We start from the raw sequence: 22,003 nt of genomic DNA on the forward strand, positions 1-22,003 counted from the left end.
TTGACCCTCTCAGTACATACATCTTCCAAATATTAATAGATCAGCTATTTGGTGTGCCAAGTGGTATTATCTATATCAGACAGGCTGAAGATCTTCATTTGAGTTTAGAACTTCATGGACAGCAAACCCAATACCATCAGAGCGATATAGTCAGATTATCTGTGCTGCCATCTTTCTCTGTTCCTGTTCTAACAGAGTTGAGTTTAGTAACAATTCAACTGTGTTGAAGTCTGACTCAAGACCTCTCTTCCAATCTGCACTGAGGTGTTGTGATTCAGCCTGTCACAGAGGTGCAAGGCAATTCAAAACCTTTACTCAATTTGCTGCTTTGGACACCATTCTGTTCCAATGCTTCCTCATCACCAGTGTGATATCTTTATTCTCATGAATTCCTTACGTGGTAACATGCAGAGTAATACTCGAGAAGTGAAGAGCTCTAAATGACGTGCCAGGTTAATTTGAAATTCTTCTTAAACAGCGCATTTGCACTCTGTAATATATACATGATCAAAGGATTGAACTGGATCTCACACCTGATTATTACTTAGACAGTAGACCGCAACAAATGGCGAGGTACTCTTCAGCAACACCGAGAGCAAGGTGAAAGAGTGATCCTGAGTCAGTTCGAGGAGCGGAGGGCTAAACAGAGAGCACAGCAGACACCAATTCCACAACACCCGACACATGCAGCATTTGTGGTAGAGCCTGCCGTTCCAGGATCGGCCTCAACAGCCACAGTCGACGCTGCTCGACAAACCAATGACTAACACAGGCACAGGACCCATGGTCCACCACGACCGGCGGAGGCCACAGAAAATGGGAAACAACAGAACAAACAAACAACAGCATGTACAAAATGCTAGAATTCTTTCTATTAATGTGGTAAAAGTGCATTTAAGAATCACAAACCAAAACCCCTTTAAGTTTATTAAAACCCAAAAAAACCCACAATTAAACATAATATAAATTTACAATCTAGAAATATGATGACAAACAACATGAAACTACAAAAGGTATAAGTATTCTCGTTATTGTATTCTCATCAGACCTCTTACTCTCTACCTAGTACTGCTATAATCTTTAATTGCAACTCCAGGCATTTTACACACTTACACACACGTTATCAATAAGTTGTCAATCCTGTCTGTGTTTTGCTTGCGAGCTACCCTCGAGCTCTATATTACTTGTTGCGATATATTTTATTATCATTACTTTAAGACAGAGCTCTCCATGGTGTCTATTCAGAATTTCTTTTCCCTACAACTCTTTCGGTTTGCTCCCTCTCTCTGAGCTTCCTTTATCTGTAATCCAAACCAAATCTTATGACAATTTGACACAGGCAATGTTCCCCTTTCATTGTAACATTTCCATTCAGTTTAGTCAAAAAAGAAAGATTTCATATTCAATCGTTAGCATGACAAAGATGCTGTGATGGAACAGTTGATCCGTAATCTAAAGGTGGTATTATTTCCAATGTTATTTATACTTTCAAATGACTGCTTAAATCAGTCTTGGCCACTTATGAGCAATTTTGTTAGTTCTACAATGACTGTTACTTCAAAGACATTGTAACATGGCAGAGGTCCTAAACCTCTGTAATGTGAGTTTCTGTAAATAAACTCTCAAGGATTTACTTTTCAGCTCATGGCCTGTTTGAAAAGTTCATCATTGACAGTGGATTATCCACAGCATCTTAGAATAGGACTCTCATTTTTCATCTCTCTTGGCTGAGCATGAATTGTGTGCGGAGTTGTCAGGTGAACAGTAATAAAAGCATTTGGCAAATGCAATATGGATCTATAGAAGACTAAACATAATTGACAAATCTGTTAGTTTATAGAGGTTACAACGAGCAAAATAGATCTTGGAGAATCAATACATTAGCCTCAGTCATTCAGATGACCTTCATTAAATGCACGAAAGGTTATTAACCAAACATGGATCACACCATTTGGACAAATATACTGGCGTGGGCTAAGGGTTGGCTCAATATCACAAAATAGACAGTCGGAACAAATAGGCAATTTTCTACTTGGAAGGCTATAGCCAAGAGTTTGCCAGTAGTTGAAACACTGCTTTCTCGGGTTTCTCTGGAAACTGCTCATTAGCCCTCGCTGGCAGCCTTCTGACTCTGTGCCAAAAGACCCACCATTCTCGGGCCGCGCTATTCTAGGGAATACACACTCCGGTCCCCCAAAATCCGTGGGATTGGGACATCTTTCCCATCCAAATCCCGGTTAGTGGGAGTGCTGTGTGACTGGCAACCGTGTTACAACTCATTGCCAGGAAATAACAGACAATACACCGCATACAATTAAAGGAAGTATATTTAGAATATTAACTTAACTAAGTGGTTGGTAAAGTAAAGAAAGAAAAGAGCAAAAGGGGTCATCACAATTAAACAGTCAAGTGTGCACAGGCCAACTCTTCCAAAAGTCATATTCAGCAATATTCAGTAGACTCCTCACCTTACTGCACTGAATCACAGTCCCCATCGGGTCCAAATCTACAACTGGTTCTCTCCAGCATCTTCTTTATCTCCTGCCAAACAAAGAGCATAGCTCACACCAGTGTCAGCCACACACAAAAAAAACCCGCGCTCTTGACTGAATGGCTCACATTCTGAAGCAACCATTATCTCTAACCATAACCCCAATACTGTTTCTACAGAAAGACCATTACATGAAATACCCTACAACGTTAACAGTGAACCCTTTACCAGAACATTATATATTGTCAGTAATTTATATCAATGGGTAGCAGAACTATGTGTAATATATCCAAGTTTGCTTGTGACCTCAAACTGGGTGGTAGCATGGAAGATACAACAAGGCTTTAGCAGGAGAAAAGCAGGCTAAGCGAACAGGGGAGGATGTGACAGATGTGAGATGATGTCAAAAAAATGAGGTTATTGACATTGGTTGAAAAAATAGAATAGTTAAGTAACTTCATAGTGGTGGGAAATTGAAGGTTCAGTTTCATTTAGTGCTTGTACATAGATCAGTGAAACTTAATACAAGCTCTGTCTGCTGTTTTAATTGGCTTCTGTGAATACCCAGTGGTACCTATGCAGTTCATTGCCTCCATGTCTCTGTAGAGGGATCAGTAGTGAATGTAGGCAACACTATTTAAATACTAACTACGCACCATAAAGGGAAAATGCTAGGTGGCTACAGTCAGTGGTGCTTTACATTAAATAAAGTGAAACGAATTTGCAATACATTGAGAAATGTGTCACAGAGAGACAACCAAGTTTTTCCAGTGACCTACGGGGGAAGAAAATAAAAACACTGCAGGTGCAGGAAATCTGAAACAAAAGTAGAAAAATACTACAAGCACACAGCAGGTCAGACAACATCTGTGGAAGGAGAAAGTTAATGTTACGGAATCCATTAGAAACATAGGCAGAAGAGGTTTTTAGATATTCTGTAGCCACACAAGGGTGGATATGTTCAAGAGGCTTCCTCACTAACTATATTTAAGAAACAGTTAGATATGTTTTTACATAAGTAAGGGAATTAAGGGTTATAGGAAAACGGCCGGTAGATGGAGTGGAGTTTACGGACAGATCAGTCATGACCTTATTGAATGGCAGGGCAGGCTCAATGGGCCGGATGGCCTACTCCTGCTCCTATTTCTTATGTTCTTATGTAATAAGAGGTAATGACAGACGTCAAAGGTAGAAGTATCGTTCCAGGAACATTGATGCAATGCAAGAGAAAAAAAAAAATCACACAGAAATGGTAGTCTTCAAAAATTTGTATTCAATCCCTTGTAGAACTGCATATACTGTACAATTCACTAGTCCTCAACAGACACTTATCTACACACTAAGACTCAGCCCTTCAATGGGCAGAATCTTAAGTTTCACACATTGAACGAGGATGGCCACCTCAACCACACAAATTCACTGACAGTCCCATTTTTCTTTCAAGAGGTAAAAAAAAATAAGCTGGAAAGAACTGTGGGAAGATAAAACAAATGCACGTTTTAACCTCCACTTAGGAACTCCATTGGCTATTATGAGAAAGGGCAGCTCTGAGGCATTATGAGGTCCATTATGAGAATGTATGCAGTCATTCTTAATCCTAGTTCTCTCTTCTCTCTCCATTTCATATCTTTGACTCACAGGCTGCAAATGGTTTCTTCTTCACTTCACATTTGACAAAGTTCTAATTTTTTTTTTAAAGGCAACAAATTTGAGACTCTTGCAAATGGAATCAGTGTCAGCTTAGGTACAAATTCAGTTTAAGGACAATGAGCTGGGATAATCAAAGAACTGCACGTAATGAAGTTCCCCAAGAATTTGATTTGTATAAATGGCAATATTAATTTAGTGATAGCATTATAAAGGTCTGAAATGAGTATACTGTATATTCTAAAGGTGGCAAGATCTATTTAATATATTGAAGGAAAAGTCGATAAAGCAGTAATTTGGGTTTCATTATTAAAGTTAATGTAAAAAGGCAATATCGAACGACGGAGTAAGCATTTAAACTTAGTTGATGATATAAATTTGAAAGTGTGCAGACAGTTTATCAATAAATAACAGCAGCAGGACATGAGTAGGCTAACAACAAACTATTAGAAAATGGGAGTTCACTGGAAGAAGGTGTGAGAAGAAGGATTAGAAGATGCAGTATCAATTTAATAACAATGTTCGAAAGATCTGAGGTTCATTTACATATTTTTCTGAAAATGAGGAGATATATTGAGAGGAAGATCACTGGTGCTGCCCTCACCCACATCTCCTCGATTTCCCAAACATCCAGACTCTCCCAATCTTCCTGAAGCCTCAACAGTGATAGAGTTCCTCTTGTCCTAACCTACCACCCATCAGCCTCTGCATCGAACACATCATTTGCCACAGTTTCCACCAGCTTCAAAGGGATCCTACCAAACACATCTTCACCTCCCCACAGCTCCACTTTCCACAGGGATTGCTTCCATCCTGATTTACTTGTCCATTCGTCCTTTCCCACTAATTGCCTTCCCGGCACTTATCCCTACAAGCAGCCAAAGTTCTGAACCCTGTCTGTTCAACTCCTCCCACACCTCCATTCAGCACCTGAAACACTCTTTCCAGGCGAAGCAATACGTCACCTGCGAACCTTCTGGGGTCGTCTATTATGTCTGGTGCTCCTGACTCCTGATGTGGCCTCCTCTACATTGGTGAGATCCACTATAAACTGGGGGACTGCTTTGTTGAGCACCTCTGTTCCATCGGTCAAAAGCTTAACTTACCGGTGGTTAAGCATTGTAATTTCCATTCTCACTCCTGTTCCGACATCTCAATCCATGGTCTCCTCTCTTGCCACGATGAGGCCAATCTCAGAGTGTAAGACCAGCACCTTATATTCCATCTGGCTACCTTCAACCTGCTGACATGAATATCAATTTCTCTTTTTTGTTAAAAAAAAAATCCCTCCAACTTCCCTCTTCTTCTATTCCCCACTCTGGCCTCTTCCTCTTCTCACCTGTCCATCACCTCCCCTAGGTCCCCTCCTTTCCTTTTCCCCAATGGTCCACTCTCCTCTCCTATCAGACTCTTTCCTCTCCAGCCCTTTGCCTTTCCTACTCACCTGGCTTCACCTATTACATTCTAGTTATCCTCATTCCACTTCCCCACTCCCCAACCTTTTTATTCTGGCACCTTCCCCCTTCCTTTTCCAGTCCTGAAGAAGGGTCTTGTTCCGAAACGTTGACTGATTCTCATTTTTATAGATGCTGCTCGACCTGTTGAGTTCCTCCAGCACTTTCTGTGTGTTGCTTTGGATTTTATAGCACCTGTAGATTTTTGAGTTTCTGTTGTGAGAGCAGTTGGCAGAGCAGTAATCTGGGCTTCACGAGGAGAAGTAATGAGCAAAAAGCAGAAAGTTACGATAAACCTTCATAAAGTTGTCCTGAGGCCGCAATGAGGTCACTACATCTTTTTGCTGTCACTACACTTTCGGAAGAATGAGAAGTTATCTTCAATTTGTAGGGAAGGTGTGGTAAACCATATATATGTTGTAACTGGGTTAACTGTCTGGACTCGCCCCTCTGCTGACTGCCCCCATGGCTCCTCCCACAGACCCCTGAATAAAGGTGATTTCGCCTTGCTGCTTCCCCTCAGTCCAGGGGCAGACACTCAGCATGGAAGTCGTAATTTACTGCGAATAAAAGCCTTTCAGTATTTTCCCTACTTCAGTCTTTTGGAATTATTGAAGGTGCTTCAGAAGGTTTTGAAGACAACAGGGAGTTAGAAATCAAGTTAGGTTGGAGACAAGTGTATAAGGATCGGGAGTCAGCTCTCTGCTCCACATTCAAAGACCAGTGACGTGGATGTGGGACAAAAGACAGCTGTGGTGGGATAACAGGCTGGCAGAACAGCAAGGGCAAGGAATGGAAGCCCTATTCCCCAGGTCAGTGAGTCACAGCAGGTGCTGATATTGAAATTCCTGGTGGGCAAGAAGTATGAATGACGGCAACCCCCTAGGTATGTGAATTGGAGAGACCAGATCGTGTTCAGGGTCCTGCCATAGGCAAGTGTGGCATTTGAGGCCAACTATTCAGGGTCCCAATCATTGGAGCCTCTGGCATTCAAGTCCTAGTGTTTAGTGTCCCAGTTATCAGAGGGTCTGGTATCTGAGGCCTAGTGTACAAGGTCCTGGTCACAAAGGGTCTGCATTCAAAGCCTGTTATTTGGGGTCCTCATTCAATTCTATCAGCAAGTCTTGGATTGATACTGAAAATTGAAACCCTGATGTCCAGCAATTGAGATCTGATGGCTGGATCCCCAAGTCCACTACACCTCTGCTGAGGAATTGAAGCCCAATGGCGGAAGCCTTGTCCACTGGAGGCTGGAGACTTGAGTTCAGGGACTCTTTGTTCTAGGGTTGGACGGATTTTGTGTGAGTGAGTAAGTAAGAGGGTGGGAGGAATGTGGCTTGTTTTGCGGTTTTGTTGCTTGTGGTGTTCTGCTTTGTTGTCCTGTGGGCATGGTACGTTAGCAACAGAATGTGTGGTGACACTTGCAGGCTACCCCCAGCACATCACTTGGTGTGGTGGCTATTAACACAGAACAACACATTTCACTTATGATTTAATGTACATATCATAAATAAAATGAAACTGAATCTGAAAAAGAAAGAGAATCTGAAGATCCTAGAGAGGGTGCAGAGGAGATTTACTTAATATTTTGTAAACAAGAGAGAGTATTGCTTGTAAGTTGGAATGGAGCAGCTGGGATTGCTTTCAAGGAAGCCATGAAAGCTGAAATGGATATCATCATAGTTTTAACTGAGGGAGATAAATAAATACTCTGCTCATTAGCTGAAGATAGAAGGACTAGGAGATACAGACTTAAGGTTTAACATTTTGAACAAGAGACGGGAGAATGTGAAGAAAAATTTCCTTTCGTGCAGCAAATAAAACTGATGTGCTCGTGGAGAGGATGGAAACAATAATGATCAGTTACTTCAAAAGTAAATGGGACAGGCTCTGAGGGAAATGTCTAAACCAAGGGGCCGAGATTAAAAGTAAGGGGTAAGAGCTTTGGATCTAATGGAGAACATTTTCATCCAAAGATTGGTTATAATCTGGAACATAACACCTGCCATGGGAAATTTTAGCAGTAGCCTGTGTTTAGGGGTGGATAAGGAGTGGACGGGGTGGTAGCTAAAGTTAACACGTGCCCTACTCGAAAATGAGATCAGACAAGTTCTGGAGTCACTTGTGTGCTTCAATACAACAAGCAATAGATTAAAGCTGATAAATAAGCATAACCAAGTGGTGCACTTAATGAAATGTCTTGGGATAAATTTGTGTAATGACTATTTTTTTTAACATGCGATCTAAAATAAAAACAAAATACTGAAAATATTCAACAAGACAACTTCTATAGATGGAGAGAGAGAGTTAATACTTCAGCTCAAAAGGTTCTTAATCAGAACTGGCAAAGAGGGAAAAGTTCAAATTCAAACTTCATAGTAAACTTATCAAAGTAAATACATGTCACCATATAGAACCCCAAGATTCAGTTTCTTGGTATATACTCAGTAAATTCCATAACCGTAATAGAATCAATGAAGACAATGCCTAACTGGATGGACAACCAGTGTACAAAAGACAACAAACAGTGCAAATACAGAAGAGAAAAAATAAATAATAATAATAAATAATGCAATAAATATCAAGAACAAAAGATGAAGACTCCTTGAAAGCAAGTCCATGGGTTGTGGGAGCAGTTCAGTGATGGGGTATGAAGATGAGTGAAGTTATTACCCCTGATGGTTGTGGGGTAATAACTGTTCCTGAACCTTGTGCTGGGAGTACTGAGGCTCTTGTATCTTCTTCCTGAAGGCAGAAGCAAGAAGGAAGCATGACCTGCATGGTGGGGGACCCTGCTTTCCTGCAACAATTCTCCACGGAGATGTGCTCAGTAGTGGGAAGGGCTTTAACCGTGATGGACTGGGCAGTATCTACTACCTTTTGTAAGATTTTCCCATTCAGTGGCATTGGTGTTTCCATACTGGGCTGTGACACACCAAGTCAATGTACTCTCCATCACAACTTAATAGAAATTTGTCTAAGCTTTAGATGCCATACCATATCTTTGTAAGTTAGTTAAGCTGCTGTGTTTTCTTCGTAAATGCACTTAATATGCTGGGCTGAGGACAGATCCTCTGAAATGATAACACTGAGGAATTGAAAGCTACTGACCCTCTCCACCTCATCCCCTGATGAGGTCTGGCTCATGGACCTCCAGTTTCCTGATTATTTTAAGTTGCAGAGAGAGTGAAAAAGGACAGAGAGAACAAAAAGGAACTGTGTGCCTCAGTAAAATTATCCAAGTGTGAAGAAGGACAGGTAATACTGAGAGATTGATCAGGAAATAGGAAAAGAAGAAAAATAATTTCTAGTCATGACTTGTTTGCAAAAATCAAGTATAAAAACTCAGTGGCAGTTACTGGAAACAAAGATTAGTACTCTCGCAGAGATCAGACATTTTTTTTCTTTATATTAAAGCAATAGCCAGAAACAAAGAAAAAAATTGGGAATCATTGACTCTTCTCAACTTTGATGAACCTCACGACTCCTGTGCAAAACAAAACGTTAAAAAAGGACGTGTAACCCCAGAGTCAGGATGAATGGTTCAGGTACATTCAAGAGATCAAACTATACTTCACCTGGCTGGAGAGCATCCAGTTATTTCCAGCTGCATATTGACCTGCCATGATCCAGGCATGTATTGACTTGAGTTGCTACAGGTGGCACACAATCGTACCTCAGCAGCTTAATCTTCAATAAGAACTCTACTCCAGGAGTACCCACTCACACTGGAGTACCGTGAAGTTGCCAAGAGTAAGTCTGCGTTAAAAAGCTACTTGGTATTGGTCCATTTACTAAATGAAAATGACAAACCTTTTGGTAAAATACACTCCACATGCACAATTACCTGACGTTGAAGATACTCTAGCAACCCTGTTTGGCATACATATTTTAAAAAATCTTAACTTCACTGTCTTCCAACACCTCACCCAAATTATTTTAGGAACAAAAGAAAGGGAAAAGCAATTATTTTGTTATAAACCATGCAAAACAATATTTATATGTAAAAATTAATCATCAGTAGGAAACTTTCACTTATTGGCTACTGTTAGGTGACCTGATAAAGAGCAGTGACAGCAATTACTTTAGCACAAAAGGAAAATCAGCAGATGCTGGAAATCCAAGCAACACACACATTGTGCTGGAGGAACTCAGCAGGCCAAGCAGCATTAAGGCTTAGAGTTAGGATTAGATCTTGATTATTTCAGAGAATACTAAGAAACAATTACATAACATGGAAGTGGAGAATGCAGGGTGTGAATCAGTCACTGATAGAGATTCCCGTTCATGAAAGAAATTAATGATCCTGTTGGGAATAAATTCTCTCCTTCTTACTTTGTCAGAAAAATAAAGCAGGATCAAAATTCACTCACGCTATCACTCATATGGTCTGAGTTTTAAGTTCACAATATTATGTTATGGTATTTGAGTTAATTAAACTGTGAATCTGAAGTACAGTCAATTTATGGTCCTTTTCACTCCTCAATTATATCGAACAAAGTAAATTTTATTATCAGAGTACCTGCGTCTCCACATACAACTGAGTATCTTTTTCCTGCGCCACACTCGGAAAATCTATAGAGTAGTAGCTATAACAGGATCAATGAAAGATCACGTAGTGCATAGAAGACAACAAACTGTACAAATGCAAATATAAATAAATAGCAATAAATAACAAGAGCATGAAATAACTCAATAAAGAGCCCTTAAAGTGAGATCATTGGTTGTGGGAACATCTCAATAGATGAGTGCAGCTATCCCCTTTGGTTCAAGGGCCTGATGGTTGAGGGATAGTAACTGTTCTTGAGCCTGGTGCTGTGGGCCCTGATGCTCTTGTACCTTCTATCTGATGGCAGCAAGGTCTGGGAGGCTAGAATCTTTGATAATGGATGCTGCTTTCCTAGGACAGTGTCTCATGGAGATGTGCTCAATGGTTAGGAGGGTTTCACCTGTGATGTACTGGGCCAAATCCACTACCTTTTGTCCGATTTTCTGTTCAAATGCATTGGTGTTCCTATACCAGGCCATGATGCAGCCAGTCAATACACTCTCCAGTAGACATCTATAGTAGTTTGTCAAAGTTTTTGATATCATGTCAAATCTCTGAAGACTCCTGAGGAAGTGCTTTCTTTGCAATTACATTTATATGACGGGTCTGGGATAGGTCCTCTGAGATAGTGACACCCAGGAATTTAAAGTTAATGTCAGATCAACTTTGATGCCATGTTCAATCAAGAACCTATCAATCTCTGCCTTAAATACCCGAACAACCTGGTCTCCACAGCTGCCTTTGGTAACAAATTCACCATCCTCTGGGTAAAGACATTTCTCTGCATCTCTGTTTTAAATGGATGCTCCTCTATCCTGAGGCTGTGCACTCTTGTCCTAGACTCCCCCACCATTGGAAACGTCCTTTCCACATCTACTCGTCTAGATTTTTCAGCATTCGAAAGGTTTCAATGAAATTCCCCTCATCCTACTAAATTACAACGAGTACAGAGCCATCAAATGCCCCTTGTTGATAACCCTTTCATTCCTGGAGTCATCCTGGTGAACCTCCTCTGAACCCTCTCCAATGCCAGAACATCTTTTCTTAGATAAGGAGCCCAAAACTGTTCACATTTCTTAAGGTGAGGCTTCACCAGTGCCTTATAAAGCTTCAGCATCACATCCCTGCTCTTATATTCTAGACCTCTTGAAATTAGTCCTAACATTGCATTTGCCTTCCTCACCACCAAATCAACCTGCAATTTAACCTTGCAGGACTCCCAGAACCCTTTGCATCTCATAATTTTGGATTTCTCCCCATTTAGGAAACAGTCTGCACAGTTATGAAACCTGGGAAAAATACACACTCGGGACAACTAACACTTTTTTGGGTCTTCAATTCTTTTATCTGGTTTAGGCAGAAAGAGGGTATCAAAATAAAAACAACAAAATGAATTTAAAGGAACAGTTCCTGCTGTTACAATTTCAGTTTAAGTTGGGTTCACACAGTTGTGAATCAACTTGTTATGTATGCAGTATGAAAATGAAACAAAATATACAAAACCAATACGGTAGTGGCAATTCTTTAAAAAAAATACAAATAACACTAGTATCCCATCAATCCTATACCTTAAACACATCAAAAATATAAAGAAATATATCTCGTCTTAACCAAAAGGTATACTCATTTTGGGATTCACCTGCTTAACTTCTAAACAGTATAGACTAGGCCCTGAAATGAATTCCCCTCGGGCACGCTACCTGAACAGAGATTAACGCATTCACATTACTCCGTTAAATTCACATTCAGTCATGAAACGATAAAGACAAAAATAAACTTTTACAAGATATTACCTTATAGTTAAATTACTGAAAGTCTAACCTACTAGGTCGATAAAGAACTTCACCCTATCACACTGTTCAGCGCCGATACCTTACTCACGAAAATTTAAAGCATCTACATGCAAAACATGTCAAAATACCATATTCTAGATTACAGACAAATATAAACGAATTTACGTCGATATTATCAAATATTATTTCACCTTTCCTCGCCATATGTCCAGTACTCCTCGAGGGGAGAGAAAGAGCCGCTCCAAGTACTCCATGCTCTTTCTAGAACATTTTAACTCTTTCTTTCTAACCGCACGTAAACTATGATGTCACCGTTTTCTCTTAAAGGCAAAGGCAGCCGCTTAGCATTGCCAGGGTGAATATATAAGTGCATTTTAACGATAAAAAACAACATTCAGCGGTCACCTGGTTACATTTCTCCCCTGAATACAGGCAAGCGCCCTCAATTATTCACACTCTGGAACGGTACTTTTAACCTCTTTAACTGCTTCTCTAAAGGGAACTGAATTTAGACTACCCAGTATCTGGGACAGTTCTGCAGGAATTATGGAGGCCACATCTAGGACTGACCTTGGTTCGTGGTGTGCGTTGGAGTGCTGTCCAGCAGTTACTCTTTTACTCCCGCAGGGTGCTGCAACAAGAGGACTACCAACACCTGACCTTGTATCAGCAGTCGCTGGCGCTGCAGTCTCAGTTCCCGGAGTTTGTACAGTTCCAGCAAACATGTTGTCAAGGCTAGGGTCAAGATTCTGTACACCCTGTTCTGACACATTTATCCCAGTATCACTCCATTCTCCGAGTCCCCAGAATCTGATTCATGAGGGCTAGCCTGAATTATCGGAGTTTGCAGTCTCCTTTGGGGAGCTGGGGTGGGAACGTTCTTACAGGGCCGGATGTCTACTCTGTTCACGCTCTTGAAATTTTATCCTCCTGTAAGGCAATACATTCTGCAGCCTTCTGATCAGAGTATTCTTTTGCTCTGGCATGAGCAGACATCCCACCCTGCAAAAACTCATTTCAGGGAGGCAGCACCATCAATTTGCGGGAGACTCCCGGAACTTCCGGGAGAGGTAGGATGTCTGCAATAGAGTAGCTCCTGAGCCTCTGGCCAGCTAATTTGAAAAACGTTAGCTACGATAATGAACGAATGACACCTGTAAAACTCACTTCAATATATCCTTTACAGTCTTAACCCACCATGGGCAATAGAAAAGTCACTGTTGCAAATAGTGCAGCGAGCAACACTTGTCATTATTTTTGACCCCTGTTAGGCAGTGGTATATGTTAGGGCAGTCTGGGATGACATATGTTTTATATTTTCTTTTTCTGGAACTCTCTCTCTCTCTGTCTCGTGGCCACTCTCGCGCTCTCTCGCTCTCAAAAAAAATTGATTTCCGGGACATTGTATATAATTTGCGGGCATCAGGGAGCCTCTATTAATATGCGGGAGACTCCCGGAACTTCTGGGAGGGGTGGGATGTTTGCATGAGCATCATTCAGTTGTTTCTTCTGTGTGGCTATTTCCTGTCTACAGACTGTTCCCGCCCCAGCAGAGCATCCACAGGCAAGTGGGGATCAACACGGAACAGTCGGTAATAAGGGGAATATCCGATGGTGGCGTGAGGCATCACATTATACGCATACACTAACTCGAGTAGATGCCCTGGCCACCTGCATTTCTTTTCTGGAGACAACGTAGGCAACAAATCAAGCATCGCCCTGTTGAAACGCTCACACTGAGTGTTTAGTACACACTGGGGTGTAGTACGACTTTTCTTTACCCCGTACGGTTTGCAAAGCTCAGTTATGACCTCAGTTTCAAAGTTACGGCCCTGGTCAGAATGCAACCTCTCAGGAACACCGTACTTCCAAAACCATTCCCTCAAGAGCACCTTTGCTGTAGTTCCCAAGTGGGGAACACGTGGGGGAATTTTGTAGAAATGTCTGTGACTAGTAAAACTTTCTCATGCCCATCAGTTACCGGCTCAAGCACAGTGAAATCTACAGCAACAACTTCGAGCGGCTTAGAAGCAAGAAATAATTTCACGGGGTGGGTGGGTGGATCTTAGAGTGTGGCATTTTAGTTAAAACACAACACGGGCAATTTTTGATCCACTGTGCCACATCCTCGTGCGTGCCCATCCAAAGACATCTGCTGCTCAACATGTGTAGAGTGTAATGTATTGTGTGAGTATTCGTAGCGTCAGAGTGCGTACGACCTCAGGACGTGGAAAAAGTAAAAAGTGGAAGTCTGGTGAATAAACGTGGTTGTTCAATCTACAGCGGTGTCCGAGTCACATCAATATTACATAGAGTATGCTCTTTGTCTTAATGACCCATAGAGTCATGTACATACCCGAACACTTTATTCCTCAAGCTGGTAGGTAGCAGAAGCTGATAACATTCCCCATGCTTCTCATCCTCAACTACAGCACACAGTAACCCCATTTGCTCCCTGATACTGTCCCAGTAACAGAGACAAAACCAGTTTCGGCAGAGCTTTACATTCCTTGCCGGCATTCTTTTTCTGTCCCATAAGTTTCTGAAGACACTTAACACAGGGCCTTGCTGCTGAAAAGTGTGCAAGTCTCCATTAGAATAGCATGGAAAGGATAGGGTGTTTCCTTGCATCACTACTACCAGCTCGGATTTACTTAACCTTACAGCTTTGAAGACCAGCGGTAACCAGTGCCGGATCAAGATCGACGCTGCAAATGATCAGACTACAGATTGCCACAGACCCGTCCAAAGATATCTGCTTCTCAGCTTCCTCTCAAATAGGCTGAGCACCTCTCCAAATGGCTGTGTCGAGAGAGCATCAGCAACGGTATTGCTCCGACCGGGACGATACTAAACATCAAGGTCAAACTCTGACAGCTGTGAGATCCATCTCTGCTCAATTGTTCCCAACTTGGCAGTTTTCAAGCGGGATAACGGATTACTGTCACAGTTATTACGGTGAACTTGAAACCCAACAAGTAACCACGAAACTTCTCTGCTACAGCCCACTTTAGTGTAAGCAGATCTAATTTCATGCTGCTACAATTCTTATCATTCCTTTCAGCATTTCTCAATCCTCGGCTTGCATATGCAATAACCCTCTTTGTCTCTCCCTGTTGCTGGTATAAAACAGCTCCTAGTCCACGACTGCTGGCATCGGTCTCCATGATAAAAATTTGTGTGAAATCATCAAAGCCGAGGATGGGTGAACTGGCCAGTTTCTCTTTGGGCAAGCCAAAGGCAGTTTGACATTCTTCCGTCCAAGACTTTTAACAGCTGGTTTGTTTTACTAAGTCTCCCTGTATTAAAGACACAGATTCACTACATCATGCAGCAGACCTGCAATCTTTGAGAATCCCTGAATGAACCGTCTATAATGACCATAAAAGCCGAAAAATGATCTTCAGCCTTTGACCGTAGATGGTACTGAGCACTGCTGAACAGCCGAGACCTTCTCGGGATCTGTGCCTATCCCCTTGGCTGATACCTGGTGTCCAGGAACTTCACCTCTGACTGCAGAAAATGACATTTTTCCATTTTCACCTTCAGACCAGTCATGCCGACTCCGCGTGGGACAGGTTGTTCACTGCCAATGGGATCCCTGACTACTAGAAAGCCACTATTCATGCCTATCGCTTGAACCTCGAGCTCTAGATACCCAGGGTAAGGAATATCAAGACCGGTAGTGGCTGTTACCCTAAGCCAGCCAGCAGTGGACAATATATCCTCATCCTCTCCATTCAGGTGCTCTCGAAAGAGCTGTTCGGTCATGGTGCTGACTTGACTACCTGTGTCTAAGAGACAACGGACAGCGACACCTGATATAAGGATCAGCCATGATGAAATGGTGGAGCAGACTCAATTGGCCAAATAGCCTAATTCTGCTCCTATATCTTATGGTCTTATACATCGTAGTTCTGCAAGGTGAGAACAATAAGACATGAATCAAGCAAATCAGTTAACCAAAACCCTTTCAATTCCCTCAAAAGTACACAAGGTGAAATAGTCTAGCAGAGCAATCTTACAGATTGTTCTGTAACGAGAACTGGATATAATTCATATGTGAAATACATGCGTGAGTTACAGAGTTTATTTATATTAATCAAGGAATATACTGAGATTATTGTTGCAGAAAGGGTTTTTTAATGCTGCAAGAATAATTTAGATGAATACCAGTGTTTAGTCATTGTCACAACCACAGAATCGGCAGCTCAGTAGATACGACAATTGCACTTGTGAATTTGCACATGTCAGCTAATTATCATTTAAACGTGATAGTACTTAACTCCATACTTGTCGTCATAATGCTTGTCGAGACTTGGACAGAGCATAACCCTTCGCTGCTGTTTGCATTCGGCCTTCCCTGAGATATTGGAATTTCAAGTCAACTGACTCTAAAGACTAGCGGTATTTGTTTAATGTTTAGATTGGATTAGATTATGAGGACACGCAGTCCTCTTTTATTGTCATTTAGTAATGCATGCATTAAGAAATGATACAATGTTCCTCCAGTGTGGTATCACAGAAACACAAGACAGAACAAGACTGAAAAACTGACAAAAACCACATAGTTATAACATATAGTTACAACAGTGCAAGCAATACTGTAATTTGATAGAAGAACAGATCATGGGCAGGGTAAAAAGGTCTCAAAGTCTCTCGAAAGCCCCAACATCTCACGCAGACGGTAGAAGGAAGAAAGCTCTCCCTGCCGTGAGCTTCCTGCGCCGCAAACTTGCCGATGCAGCATCCTGGAAGCACCCGACCACAGTCCGACTCTCGGTCCGTCCAAAAGCTGGTGGTGCGGACAGCCCAGCGCATCTGTAGTAATGAGCTTCCCATGATTCAGGACATTTACAAGGACTGGTGTGTAAAACGGACTTATAGGATCATTGGGGACCCGAGCCATCCCAACCACAATCAATTCCAGCTGCTACCATTCGGGAAGCGGTGTCGCAGCATGAAGCCAGGACCAACCGGCTCTGCGACAGCTTCTTCCTGCAGGCCATCAGACTGATAAACTCACGCTGACTTGAGTGTACTCTGTGTTCCATTGTCTGTTCCATTTATTATAAATTACTATGACGGCACATTTAGATGGAGACATAATGTAGAGATCTTTACTCATGTATATGAAGGATGTAAAAAATAAATTCAGTTCAATTTTGTCTTCAGTCATTTCAATTGATAGGTTTTAATCTATACGACTCATGGGAGTATTGTCCTCTATAAAAGTTCTGAGAATTTATAGCATGTGATATACAACTGGCGAAGAGGCAAGGAGCAACCAGAAATCAGCATTCCATGTTAGGTGTTGAGAATTGAAAGACAGTGTGGGTGTTTGGGAACCTGTTATTTTGTGAGTCTATGAAGAAACTGATTCATCATAATGTTCTTTGCCATTATGGTTTCTGGCTTCTTTCCTTTCCTTTCCAGTCCTGATCAAAGGTCTCTCCACAAAACGTCAACTGTTTACTCTCCTCTAAAGATATTGCCCGACTTGCTGACTTCCTCCAGCATTTTGTGTGTGCGTGTGTTGCTCTAGATTTCCAGCATCTATAGAATCTCTTATGTTTAAGTCCTTCGCCATTTGTAAGATCCCACTACAAAATCAAGGAAAAATCATTCTTTCAGATTTTGAGTGCTTTTACCAGGAATTCTTGAAGACATACAAGCAGATACTGACTGACTTGATTGAAGTTCACAGGAGTTTCTATTTATAGATCAGATTTCTAGCATCCGTGTTTCTTAGATTGTGATATTACTGGTGATTAGTCAGAAAATCTAATGAGGCCCAAGGTTACAGTCGCAGACCAGGCACAGAGATGCAGAGTCATACAGCACAGAAGCAGGCCTCTCAACCCACCTTCCCCCAAGCCAAACTTTCACATTTCTACACTCATTCCAATTGTCTATATCCTTCTCTGTCTTGCCATCTGAAAGCCAAAACCACATTTAAAAGCACCTGATTCCACCTCCTTCTCTGAAAGTTCTGGCGTTCTGAATTTCAATCTCTGTGTAGTAAATTTTCCCCTTAGATACTTTTAAGAGAATATCTATTGCACATCTCACCATAAATCAATGGCCCCTTATTTTCATAGCCCTATCATGGAAGAATGAATCTGACAGTCTATACTATCAAGGCTTTTCATAATTTGATATATACCTATCGGGTGACTCCTTGGCTCCCCTCACTACAAAGAAGGCAGATCAAATACAAACAATATCATGGTGATTCTCTTCCGTACTCTCACCAGCTCAACCAGGCGGATGAGCGGTGACCTGATAGAGGTGTATAAGTGGATGAGAGGCATTGATCATGTGGATAGTCAGAGGCTTTTTCCCAGGGCTGAAATGGCTAGCATGAGAGGGCACAGTTTTAAGGTGCTTGGAAATAGGTACAGAGAAGATGTCAGGGGTAAGTTTTTTTTACACAGAGAGCGGTGAGTGCGTGGGATGGGCTGTCGGCAACGGTGGTGGAGGTGGATACGATAGGGTCTTTAAAGAGACTCCTGGATAGGTACATGGAGCTTAGAAAAACAGACAGCTATGGGTAACCCGAGGTAATTTCTAAAGTAAGTACATGTTCGGCACAGCATTGTGGGCTGAAGGGCTTGTATTGTGCTGTAGGTCTTCTGTGTTTCCAACCACATTTATCCTACAGTGTGACAACCAGAACTACACACTATACTCTAAAACCAACTTAACAAGTACTTTGTAAAGTTGCAAAGTGTATTTCCAAGTCTTATATTCTATACCCCAACCTATGAAGGCAGGGTTTGGGAACTTGTGTTGCCAATCTCAGGGATTGATAGACATGAACAAAAGGTCCTTCTGTTCATCAACAGTCACTAGTGCTTACCAGTTATTGTAAATGTCCTAACTCTATCTGACTTCCCAAAAAGCACTACCTCACATTTGTTGAGATTAAAGTCCATCTGCCAACGTTGTGCTCAACTTTCCATCTTACCTGTGACTTGTGGTGTGCTGCTGAGTCGTCAATACTAATACTAATTCGATTAGCAAAATTGCAGGTGATACCAGGACTGACGGCATAGAGGACAACAAGGAAGGCTATCTAAGCTTGCAGTGTAATCTGGACCAGCTGAGAAAACGACCTGGAAAATGTCAGCTGGAATTTAATTCAGACAAAAGTGAGGAGTTGCACTTTGGGAGAACAAACCTGGGTAAGATTTATACAGTGAACTGCCGGACACAGATCTGTGTGGTAGAACAAAGGGACCTGCAAACACAGATCCATAATTCCTTGAAAATGGCATCACCAGTAGACGGGGTCATAATGACAGCTTGTAGCACAGGACCCTACATAAATCAGGGTAATGAGTACAGGAGTTGGGATGTACTGATCCATGTGGCATAGCATTGATCATGCATAGTCAATCGGAACAGCAGTCATCCACCCCTACTTCTGCCTCATCTTACCAAATCAAATTTGGATCAAAGTAGCCATTCACTTTGGACCTTATGTGCCTTAACTTTCTGAGATACAGTACATCTCATCTAACATTGAATTTTTCCCATTGAAATTTTCCCTGACACCTAATACATATTTATCTACTTAATACTGACATGCTCTAGGATATACATAAATATACACCCTCCCAAGGCAACATCTTCCACATCTTTCTTTTTTGGTGATTGATGAGAAGTGTTCAGTTTGGATTTCATCCACATTCCCTGTCTCCACATATCATTTACTCCTTTGGTCTCAAAGAAGACCTGTTCTTTCCCTATCTGTCTACTTGTACTTAATATACTTGTGTATCACTGTTCATATTCATTATTATCTTCATTTTACTCTCTAATTGGATTTCTCAGCCAGAGAAATTTAACATGCTCCAAATTAAATGTTGGAGTCCTATTTCTTTCAGCTTTATCCACACTTTAAGTTACAATTTGAAAAGCTATCTTTGTTGATGTGTGTACTCTTTTTACAGGCCTCTGTTTAAGTCATAAAACTTTAACTATTGTGCTCCACTGAATATCAATATAAAATGCAACAAAATTTGGTCTCAGAATGACCATTGCTGTGGGCAATAAAAAAACACCTTATGAACTACTTCAAATGGTAGCAACTGACCAGTCAAACTACACAGAGTACAAATTTTGAATGTCTCACTAATTTCTCTAAGTCTCACTGATTTATTGGTTAAGTGTTCTTCTCCAACAGAAATTAGTAGAGACCTTCTTGGTTTAAATGACTCAACTGCTTACTGGATTCATTTGCTAGACTATCAATTAAATATCAGTTAATTCAGCTCTGCTTTAACTTATATCTAAAATAATTAATCTTTGGTGGGATTACAAATATATCCAGTAAATATTTAGGACACAGAATGTCTAACTACTACTGAAAGCAGCCTGTCCTGTCCTCAGGAAACTCTTGATAGAGAAGAGTTTTACCTTGATTTGGCACTTAGTAGTTGTTTCAGCAACTTGTACTACAGCATTCATGTGGTACTAAACTTTAATTGCTTCCAAAATTTTCCAATGTCAGGACCTTTTTGTTGTATCTAAATAGGTTATCAATCATATATAGAACTTGTGATTAGATAATTCCATCAGAGAATGGTAAATTGCTATCATAGGCTCCTAATTGAATTGTGAAAGCTAAGCAATGGAACACTGAATTGGAGCTAAATTTCTCAAATGCTATTCTGAAGCCTGCTTTTGTTCAGCAATAAAGTAATTCAGTGAGCTCTAACAGATCTCTGGGAGATCATTCTCCTCTCAAATGAAGTAAAGAGCAACTGAGACATTGTCACTGATGGTGTATAGACTATCAACCTCGACAGCACAAGTAGACAATCAAGATTGGGCAATGAATGTCTGCTTTTCCAGCAATGTGTGCATCCCTCAAACAAGTAAATTAAATTAATTTGTTGATAAGACCTCAATCTGTACTTCATTTAACTGACCTCCCTGATGTCCAACACCTGCAGCAACAACTGATTGCATTTTTGAGCTTTTTCATGTCATTTAAAATGCGGCAGATATTGAGTTTAAATTAATATTGGAAACATCTGACTTGTTCACCCAAATAAATTCATCTCTTCAAAGCCATGTGATTAATATCTTTATGTTGAAATTGGATTTCTTGTCGCACGATTTGTCGTAAATCAGATATTATACTATGGTGAATCAGGTATTCCACGACAGCGAATCAAAGGTTATGCTGTGATGGATCAGAGACTACACTGTGGTGAATCAGAGGGTACCTTCTGGTGAACAGAGATCATACTGTGGGAATCAGAATATTACACCATGGTTAATCAGGTTTTATATTGTGGTACCAGGATGAGAATTGTAGGACAAATTTTCTTATTGCTATGATGTCCTATTGGTACATTGTGACATTGCCAACTAACCCCTGCCTCTCACCCACAACCAATATGAAGTTCTTTAATTCCTTTCTGTCTTAGAATAAAGTTGGAAACTACAATTTTCTTATTCCACTGAGCCAGAGATTTGCTGCAGCAATTTTGTGCAATGCATGAAGTGGTAATAAGTTAAAGACACAAATGACAAAAATGTGTTTTCAGCATCCTCTGCTCATTTTCAGATTTTCAGCTTCTTTTATTTTGTTGGGAAGCACTGAGTGACAGCAAAAGCCTCAGGAGGTTCTATTTAATCCTTCCGGAACTTCTTAGGCGGTCATACACTAGTACCCAGTTTTTTTATACTAAAAGAGCTATATCAGCTGAAAGATCCTCATGATTTGGAGTCTTGACGGTTGTCCCCTTTCACAATGGAGCAGGCTGCTTCCCTCGTGATCATGGTTTGTCATGCTGGTGCCTCCATTTTGAGGCTTTAATCTGTTAACTGCAGACAAAAGAAGTGAAAATTAAACCAAAGATATAATCTGTTCTATCCCTGCTTTTTTCTCTGAAGGAGCGGGAACATTTATGGAATGAGATAATAAAGAATAAACAAACAGCTGATGCCATATTAATAAAAATACTACATGGCAGTGTCAGGCTTCAATGATCCCAGCTGACACTCTGCCATTATCAGAATTAAACATTCAGTGCAAGAGTTGATAACTTTA

This window comes from Mobula birostris, chromosome 1 (assembly GCF_030028105.1).
Source record: "Mobula birostris isolate sMobBir1 chromosome 1, sMobBir1.hap1, whole genome shotgun sequence".
In the NCBI taxonomy this organism is placed as follows: domain Eukaryota; kingdom Metazoa; phylum Chordata; class Chondrichthyes; order Myliobatiformes; family Myliobatidae; genus Mobula; species Mobula birostris.